At 35.0% G+C, this 8,399-nt stretch overlaps 1 pseudogene across 1 annotated transcript; it reads left to right on the top strand.

Annotated features, from left to right (window-relative positions):
* The first annotated feature begins 548 nt into the window (after positions 1 to 548).
* Positions 549 to 1,476, top strand: LOC137711695 (21 kDa protein pseudogene; annotated as a pseudogene). Its single transcript, XR_015963644.1, has one exon. The product of XR_015963644.1 is annotated as a 21 kDa protein pseudogene (transcript).
* The last annotated feature ends 6,923 nt before the right edge of the window (positions 1,477 to 8,399 follow it).

Consider the following 8,399-nt stretch of genomic DNA (forward strand, 5'->3'; position numbering starts at 1 on the left):
ATTGCGATTAGTAGCGTGCATGATTCTGTCATATGTTAATTTTTTTTTTTTTTTTTTTTTTTTTTTTTTTTTTTAACAAATGGTAACGTTAGTGGATTACATTGTTAAATATTAAAGAGAGAAGAATTGATGAGGATCGAACCTGCACAAAGACGCATAGACATTATAACATTTCGTCAGGAATAACAAGCATTTGTGAATGTGATGGATTAGTTGTCTTATTAGGCTTACTCAAGATAAGACTCATTCATTGATGATGTTATGTTTGCCCGTTTTCCAAATAAATCTATTTCTAAATGATTGATTGATGACCATGTCAAAAGAAAGAATATATTCCAAACTACATGCTTGCTTTATAAGTTATAAAAGAATCTATTAAATTATACAAATTACTATACATAACACATGAAGTTCTGCTGAGTTAGCGTGTGATTAAGTTAAAAATAATATTGGTGTTGAATCATAAGATTTGACAAATCTTTTGCTTTTCTACCTAAAAAGTGGGAACCACAAATCTTAGCTTTTCTCTATATATTTAGTGACCCTTTGCTCTACAAACTCATCAAGCTTTCAAATGGAAGGCAATCTTACTCGCTTTGTACTATTATTGGCTCTGCTTACTCTCCAATTATGCAGTGCTGATGCATCTCCTAGCAGATCCAACACTCAGTACATAAGAACATCGTGCAGAGTCACAACCTATCCGAGGCTGTGCTACAACTCGCTCTCCATCTACGCCGGAAAAATCAAGACCAACCCGAAAGCACTAGCACACACTGCTCTTAACGTGACCATTGCTGCTACCCAAGAAACATCTGTGATCATGAGAAGGTTGTTGAAAATCCACGGCTTGAAACCCATAGAAGCTGCAGCAGCGTTCGACTGCGTGGAGGAGATTGGTGACGCTGTTGACGAGCTCCAAAACTCGATAGATGAATTGAGTCATGTGGTTAGGGGATCAAATTTCTGGCTTCAAATGAGTGATATCCAAACATGGGTTAGTGCTGCATTGACAGATGAGGACACCTGCATGGATGGATTTGATGAACATAATATGAGTGGAAGGGTGGAGAATCTTGTCCGTAGGTACATAGTGAATGTTGCGCATCTTACTAGCAATGCTTTGGCGCTAATCAACAGCTACGCCTCGGCCTCGACTGAAGCGTTGTTGCCGTAGATTCTGTTTTGTTCTCAGGAAAGGAATGGCGGAAACGGGTCACTTGGTACTCAAGAAAGAAAGAAATATCCGAATATTTGGTATCTGAGAAATTGCTTTTAGTTCGTGTGCGTGTGAGCGAGTGTTACAGTAAAGAAGAAAAACTCTTATTTTTTTTTCTTATGGTTGGGGTATGGAATATGGAAATGTAAATAGGCAGATAAATACTGCACCTAGATGAATATCAAGCTGTATTTATATAATCAAGAACATGAATTCCTTTGTTCTGCAAAAGGAAATAGTAATTCGTCATTTGATAACCATTTCGTTTTTTTTTTGTTTTGGTTTTAAGGTCTTGTGCTTTAAATATGCGGATGCATATGGAGAGAAGGATGGATCAAGAAGGGTGGTGAGTCTTGAGACTAAAAATAAATTAAAATAGTTTTTCGTTTTTCGCTTTTAGTTTCCAATTTAGGGTATCCTTCCTTATAAATTTCTTCAACATTTCTCCCACAATCCTTCAACCCTTCTCCTAAATCCCTCATTTTCTTGTATGTATCTACCTTCTATCTCTAACACAAAAATAAAAAAACTAAGAACCAAATGGTAATCAAACAGGTGCTAAATTGTCAGATTAACAATAAACAAGAACACATGGGGTGGACCAACCAAAAACAAAAAACCAATTCATCATAATCCTCATACATCAACAAATGCACCAACATTTACCATAATAAAAGCAGAATTAGTAAATTAACATGCTATCAGTAAGAAATTAAACAGCATCACATAACATAAATAGATAATTCATCAAATAATTAGCATATAATAGCCTTTGAAATTAATCCAGATTTATAAAATTTGGAAATGAAACGTATTTACATGGAAATTAGTGCATGTCAATACGTATTTCCCAAATTACAAGTTTTTTTTTTTTTTTTTTTTTTTTTTTTCACGCGGAAATTCTCAATTTCTATATTATAAATCGAAATAAGGAAATTAGTGCATGTCAATTCATAAATTCTAACTTTTGTCAAAATTCCTCGTTTATATCTCTCATCCAACCATAGTGTTACACAAACTTTTCTTTTCTTTTGGCAACATTTAGAAGTTTATGGAAAGAGGTTAATTGAGAGAAATTTTTAGTTGGAGAGGGATATATTTTTTATCTTAATTGAGGAGATAAATTGTTTCAATTGACTGATGCTAGAAAATATCTAAAATACATATTAATAGAGTTCTAATTGTCAATAAAAACAAGGAAATTATCAGTATACCCTTTTATACTAATTGAAAGAAAATATTATAAAGGGAAAAAAGTGGGAATTAAAGTAATTCCACACAAATAGGCCTAGCAAACGGGTTGTGTTACCATGTTTCCTGTCGTTTTCGTGTAACACCTGTTACCTTAACAGGTTATGTCGTATTACACCCGTTATCTTAACGGGTCCTTAACAAGTCGAGTCACTTTACCCAACTGATAAAATGACCCGATCCGTTATGACCCATTAAGAAAAAATATATATATATATTTTTAAATTTGCACGTACCACATTGTCGCATAAATATTACTTCAATACACTACTAGTCTACTACAAAACATCAAATGTGCAAGGATATGCAAAATGAAGGAGTTTTTCTTTTCAAGATTGTGAAGCCTTTCTCAGAAGTTAAAACCTTGTCAATGAAACTCGTAACTCGCATATTATTCTTTCTACAAAATTCTTCAATTTTCATCGATCATTGATAGGAGCATATTTATGCGACTTTGTTATCTTATTTCTTTGCATTTACTTAGTTAATTTCCATTTATTATAGTGATTTAGTTTATTTTCGTATTATTATAGGTTCATTTGGTGAAGATGACAATAAATGGCCAAAAGGAGCAATTTGGAGCAATTTTGGACTTGGATTGCATAGCATGTGAATGGAGCATAATGGATGGACGTTTTCAGTGTTTAAATGATGCTAAAAATGTGCTACAAATCTGGAAGAATTAGATTAAGGCTTGGAAGATAAGGAATCAGCTGAAAACAAGGAGATCTTATCCAACCTTATCTTATCTTATCCCATATTATCCAAACATTATCCTATTTAATCCAACATTATCTAAACTCATCTCCAGCTACAATAGGAGTCATTATCCTATTCTATGTCCTTCCCATCTGAATCTAGGAGTCCTTATCATGTTTTACAATGCATATCTGATTCTAGAAGTCCTGAAAGCATGCAAATAACCTAACCCTTCTTTTCTTAGAATTGTGTTGTGCCCTATCCTTGTCCTCCAAGGATTGGTGTCGTGAACCCTACCCTATAAATACACACTTTGTGCCGCAATCTTCAGAGGAGATATAGAGAGTTTTTAGAGAGAATTTTAGAGAGAAAAATACAAAGAGTGCCACAGCTTTGCAAGGAAGGAAGGAGAAGAAGAAGCTTGGAGTCGTGCCTGCCATCCAAGACCATTGGAGTGCTGGAGCGTTTCTAGGTGTATTCCATCCTTAGTTTTAGTCCAATGTTTGTTTTAATTTGGTTTCAGTTATAATAGACATGTGGAACTAATTTCGTTTTAGCTAGAGATGAATTCAAAGCCATGAACGTATATGTGATATGAATTGATTACATCCAGTTATTGTTTCGTAAAACATGAATGCGATTTACTTATCTGTTTGATTGATAACTTATTCTTGTATGTTGATTAAGGATGCATACATAGTTTCCATGCATGAATTTGATGCTAAAATATAAGGGAGTTTCACCTAATAGTTATGAACTTATATTTACAAGTAGTGGAGGTTGCTAGTCACAATGGCGTTAAGTAAATTCCTAGCAGGAGTATCATACAGTTCATAGTTACGAATGCCATACCAATGCTTATGATTTTCACAGAACTTAATGATCTTTGATATGCATCTCTATTATGCAGTTCATATAGGGAACTTGATAAGAATAATTTTGTTGCGTCGTTGAGTCCAATTCAATGACTTTAGGAAAATCTGATGGTTAATTTGTACAGTTCACGGTGAACTTGGGGCATTGTCATTCATGGTTTATAGGAAAAATAACTGGAAATCAATTTGTGTTGCATATGTGTCATGTGTGGAGAAGGACCCTCTAGCTAGCCTTTCACCCTTTAATTCACCCAATTTCGTGTAACCTTTAGTTTGTTTCTACAACTTATTAGTTTTAACTTAATTTTCGTCCAAACAAACCCCCATTTCATGGTTTGAGTCAATTTAGTTTGATTTTCGTCCAAATCACCCCTTAGTGCTTGTTTTGAGTTATTTGAGTTAGTTTAGTTTGTTTTGAGTCAGTTTAAGTTTAGTTTTCTGTTTTGGAGTCTAGTTTAGTGATTTAGAGTTTAATTTGTGTAGATTAGCAGCCTCCGAATCCCCGGCCTAGAATGATCCATACTTTCACATACTACAACTATCAAAAAATTCGAAAATTTTGAAAAAAAAAATTTAGAAAAAGCTTGAGAATACACCAAAAAGAGTCGTTTTTGATGCTTGTTTGTGTCTAAGGGTACCTTCCAACACAATGATGAGGATTTGGTTTTTAATTGCATGACTGTTAAAGAAAGTTACAAACATGGGTGGAAGTTTGATATGCTCTTTGGTTTATGCTTAGTTGTAGTTGTCATTTACAAATTCACATGTAATCAAAAAGAGAAAAAAATCAGTTTTTTTTAACATGCTTGAAGGAAGAAACTCAAATTAACGCTACAACCCTGAGAGACTTGAGCCTATACATTATTTGGAGAGTTATTAATCCGTGATGTTTTTGTTATCTAAAGTCGTTGCATGATCTCATTATTTCTTTGCTTGGTTGCTACTTAGAATGCATTTTCATCATTTTAGTTCCAAATACTAGAACTCATGCCTGTTTCATTCAAAGCATAAAATTGAGTGCATAACTAATAACAAGATGAAGTTGTTTAGTTAAACCAGAGCCAAAAAACCTTATCCCCTGCATATGTATTGTAGGTTTAACCCCTTCAAGCCTTAGTTAGCCTATTTCCTTTGTTAGCCACATTATCCTTACCTAGCCTAAAATAGGACTATCCATACCCTTATTCTTAAAGGATAGTGGAACATGACTTAGAGGGAATTCCTTTTGATCTACAATTTGCAGAAAAACAAGTGTGGGGGAAGGTTTTTCATTGGAAATCTATGAGGATGTACGTTTTGTGTGCCAAAGAGAAAGGGCACGAAAGAAAGAAAGAAAGAAAGAAAGAAAAATGGAAAAAGAAAGAAAAAGAAGAACAAGTTGAGAAAAGAAAGGACAAGAGTTGAGAAATAAGTGAGAATGAACTCACAAGTATTGGTTCTTGAAGAAATGGTCCAAAAGTTTGAATCCGACCCTAAGTGTTGTGTGAATCTCCCATGGGTGTTTAAAGTTGATTTTTGCAATTAAAAGTTGAATTCTAAGTGTTGATTTCATTACTTTGCTTACTATCATTTTAAGAACCTTTGTTTATCCTTAACCTTTCTTTGTTAGCCAATACCTTAGCCCCGTTACAACCCGTAGACTTCTATCTTGATTGTTATGTGTTTCAATATGTGGAGTTTGAAATTGGTACGAGCATATGGGATCCTTGGTTCTTGCTTCAAAGTAGTGGCATTCCATTCATGAGATCATATACATGCTTGTATTAATAATTCCAGAAAGTGCCTTCTTTGATATAACATATGTGAGTGCTAGTCTACATGTTTACATCAATCTTCTCACATATATTTAGTATAGGGAGTGTAGTCAGAAAATCTGTGTGAAAATAGAGAGTATATCCAGTGAGGAATTGAGTGAATTCTCTAAGGCATGTTACTACATTCAAAATATTGTTTTAATTGATTAAATGCGAGTTAGTGAGTGGTGACTACGGTTAAGTATAAGCTCGAGGATAAGGATGGCTAAAATCTATGTGGGTAGTGATTTTAACATGTCATGTTTCATTGGAAATCCCTGAGACAATTGTTTGAAGGTCTAAGTTTTATTTTGTTTTCTTTGTTTTGCTCGGGGGCTAGCAAAAGCTAAGTGTGGGGGAATTTGATAGGAGCATATTTATGCGACTTTGTTATCATATTTCTTTGCATTTACTTAGTTAATTTCCATTTATTATAGTGATTTAGTTTATTTTCGTATTATTATAGGTTCATTTGGTGAAGATGACAATGAATGGCCAAAAGGAGCAATTTGGAGCAGTTTTGGACTTTTGGATAGCATGTGAATGGAGCATAATGGATGGACGTTTTTGGTGTTTAAATGATGCTAAAAATGTGCTACAAATCTGGAAGAATTAGATTAAGGCTTGGAAGATAAGGAATCAGCTAAAAATAAGGAGGTCTTATCCAACCTTATCTTATCTTATCCCATATTATCCAAACATTATCTTATTTAATCCAACATTATCTAAACTCATCTCCAACTGCAATAAGAGTCCTTATCCTATTCTAACTCCTTCCCATCTGAATTTAGGAGTCCTTATCATGTTTTACAATGCATATCTGATTCTAGAAGTCCTAAAATCATGCAAATAACCTAATCTTTCTTCTCTTAGAATTGTGCCGTGCCTTATCCCTGTCCTCCAAGGATTGGTGCCGTGAACCCTACCTTATAAATACACACTTTGTACTGCAATCTTCAAGGGAGATATAGAGATTTTTTTTAGAGAGAATTTTAGAGAGAAAAATACAAAGAGTGACGCAGCTTTGCAAGGAAGGAAGGAGAAGAAGAAGCTTGGAGCCGTGCCTACCATCCAAGGCCATTGGAGTGCTGGAGAGTTTCTAGGTGTATGCTATCCTTAGTTTTAGTGCAATGTTTGTTTTACTTTGGTTTTCAGTTATGGTAGACATGTGGAACTAATTTCGTTTTAGCTAGAGGTGAATTCAAAGCCATGAACATATATGTGATATGAATTGATTACATCCAATTATTGTTTCGTAAAACATGAATGCGATTTACTTATCTGTTTGATTGATAACTTATTCTTGTATGTTGATTAAGGATGCATACTTAGTTTGCATGCATGAATTTGATGCTAAAATATAAGGGAGTTTCACCTAAGAGTTATGAACTTATATTTACAAGTAGTGGAGGTTGCTAGTCACAATCGCGTTAAGTAAATTCCTAGGAGGAGTATCATGCAGTTCATAGTTACGAATGTCATGTCAATGCTTATGATTTTCATAGAACTTAATGATCTTTGATATGTATCTCTATTATGCAGTTCATATAGGGAATATAGGGTGCAGCAAAGGCAAAGGGAAAGAGGAAAGGTGGTGAATTAAAAAGGGAATGTGATTTGGTGCAGAAAATAGGAAAGGGAAGGTCTCCCTTGTGCGGCAAGGAAGGAGAATGGAAGAGGAAAGGGAAATGTGGTGCGGCAAAGCTAGAATGGTGTAAGGAACCTTTGGTTTTTGTCCTAGAATGCATAGGAAACCTTCAATATTGTTGGAACTTATGAACATTTAGGATTAGGAAAGGTCAAACCAAAATAGGAAACCTTGGCTTAACTTTCCTACTTCAAGTAAGAATCCTCATTTGAGTAGGAATCTTTCTTTGATTAGGACTCCTTCCATGATTAGGAATCCTAACATCTTCAAGTCTTCAATTTCATCCATTCATTTTGCTCCATACATATGCTTTCCATTCCAAGCCCAATTTTGCTCCAAAAGGCTCCAAAAGGCACCTTATTGCTTCATAAGGCCTATGGACCTACAAACACACGAAAATAGCTTAAAATACTAAAATAACTAAGAACTAATTAAGTAAATGCAAGGAAATAAGCTAATGAAGTCGTATAAATATGCTCCTATCACCTACACGGGTGCCTAGGCAGGTTCAGGCGGGCTAGGCGGATGCCTAACCAGGTCTAGGAGCACTTTCTTAAATTTCAACCGCCTAGGGAATAATCGGGGCTGTGACCAACTACCTAGCATTTAAGCGGTGCTAGGCGGGGATTTTTAGAATAGTGTGTGTACCTTCAGGACTGTCAAATATTTCAAAACTTCCACTTAATTTTTAGGTGATCCAAATGCCTTTTGTGACTACCTTCTCGACTTGATTCCCGTTGGAAAACCTGGCCTCTTATTTCTCATGTTGAGAGGCACGCATTGGCCTAATTATGGTGGGACTCCACCACACTTCGAGATCGTCAAGATCGGTGACCAATATCACATTCCAAATGACATGTACCGTAGTCCACTTCTTGCCAAAGTCGATATGTATTCTATTCCGGTATTTCACC

This window comes from Pyrus communis, chromosome 6, assembly GCF_041283825.1.
Source record: "Pyrus communis isolate YQ-2024b chromosome 6, ASM4128382v1, whole genome shotgun sequence".
NCBI lineage: Eukaryota > Viridiplantae > Streptophyta > Magnoliopsida > Rosales > Rosaceae > Pyrus > Pyrus communis.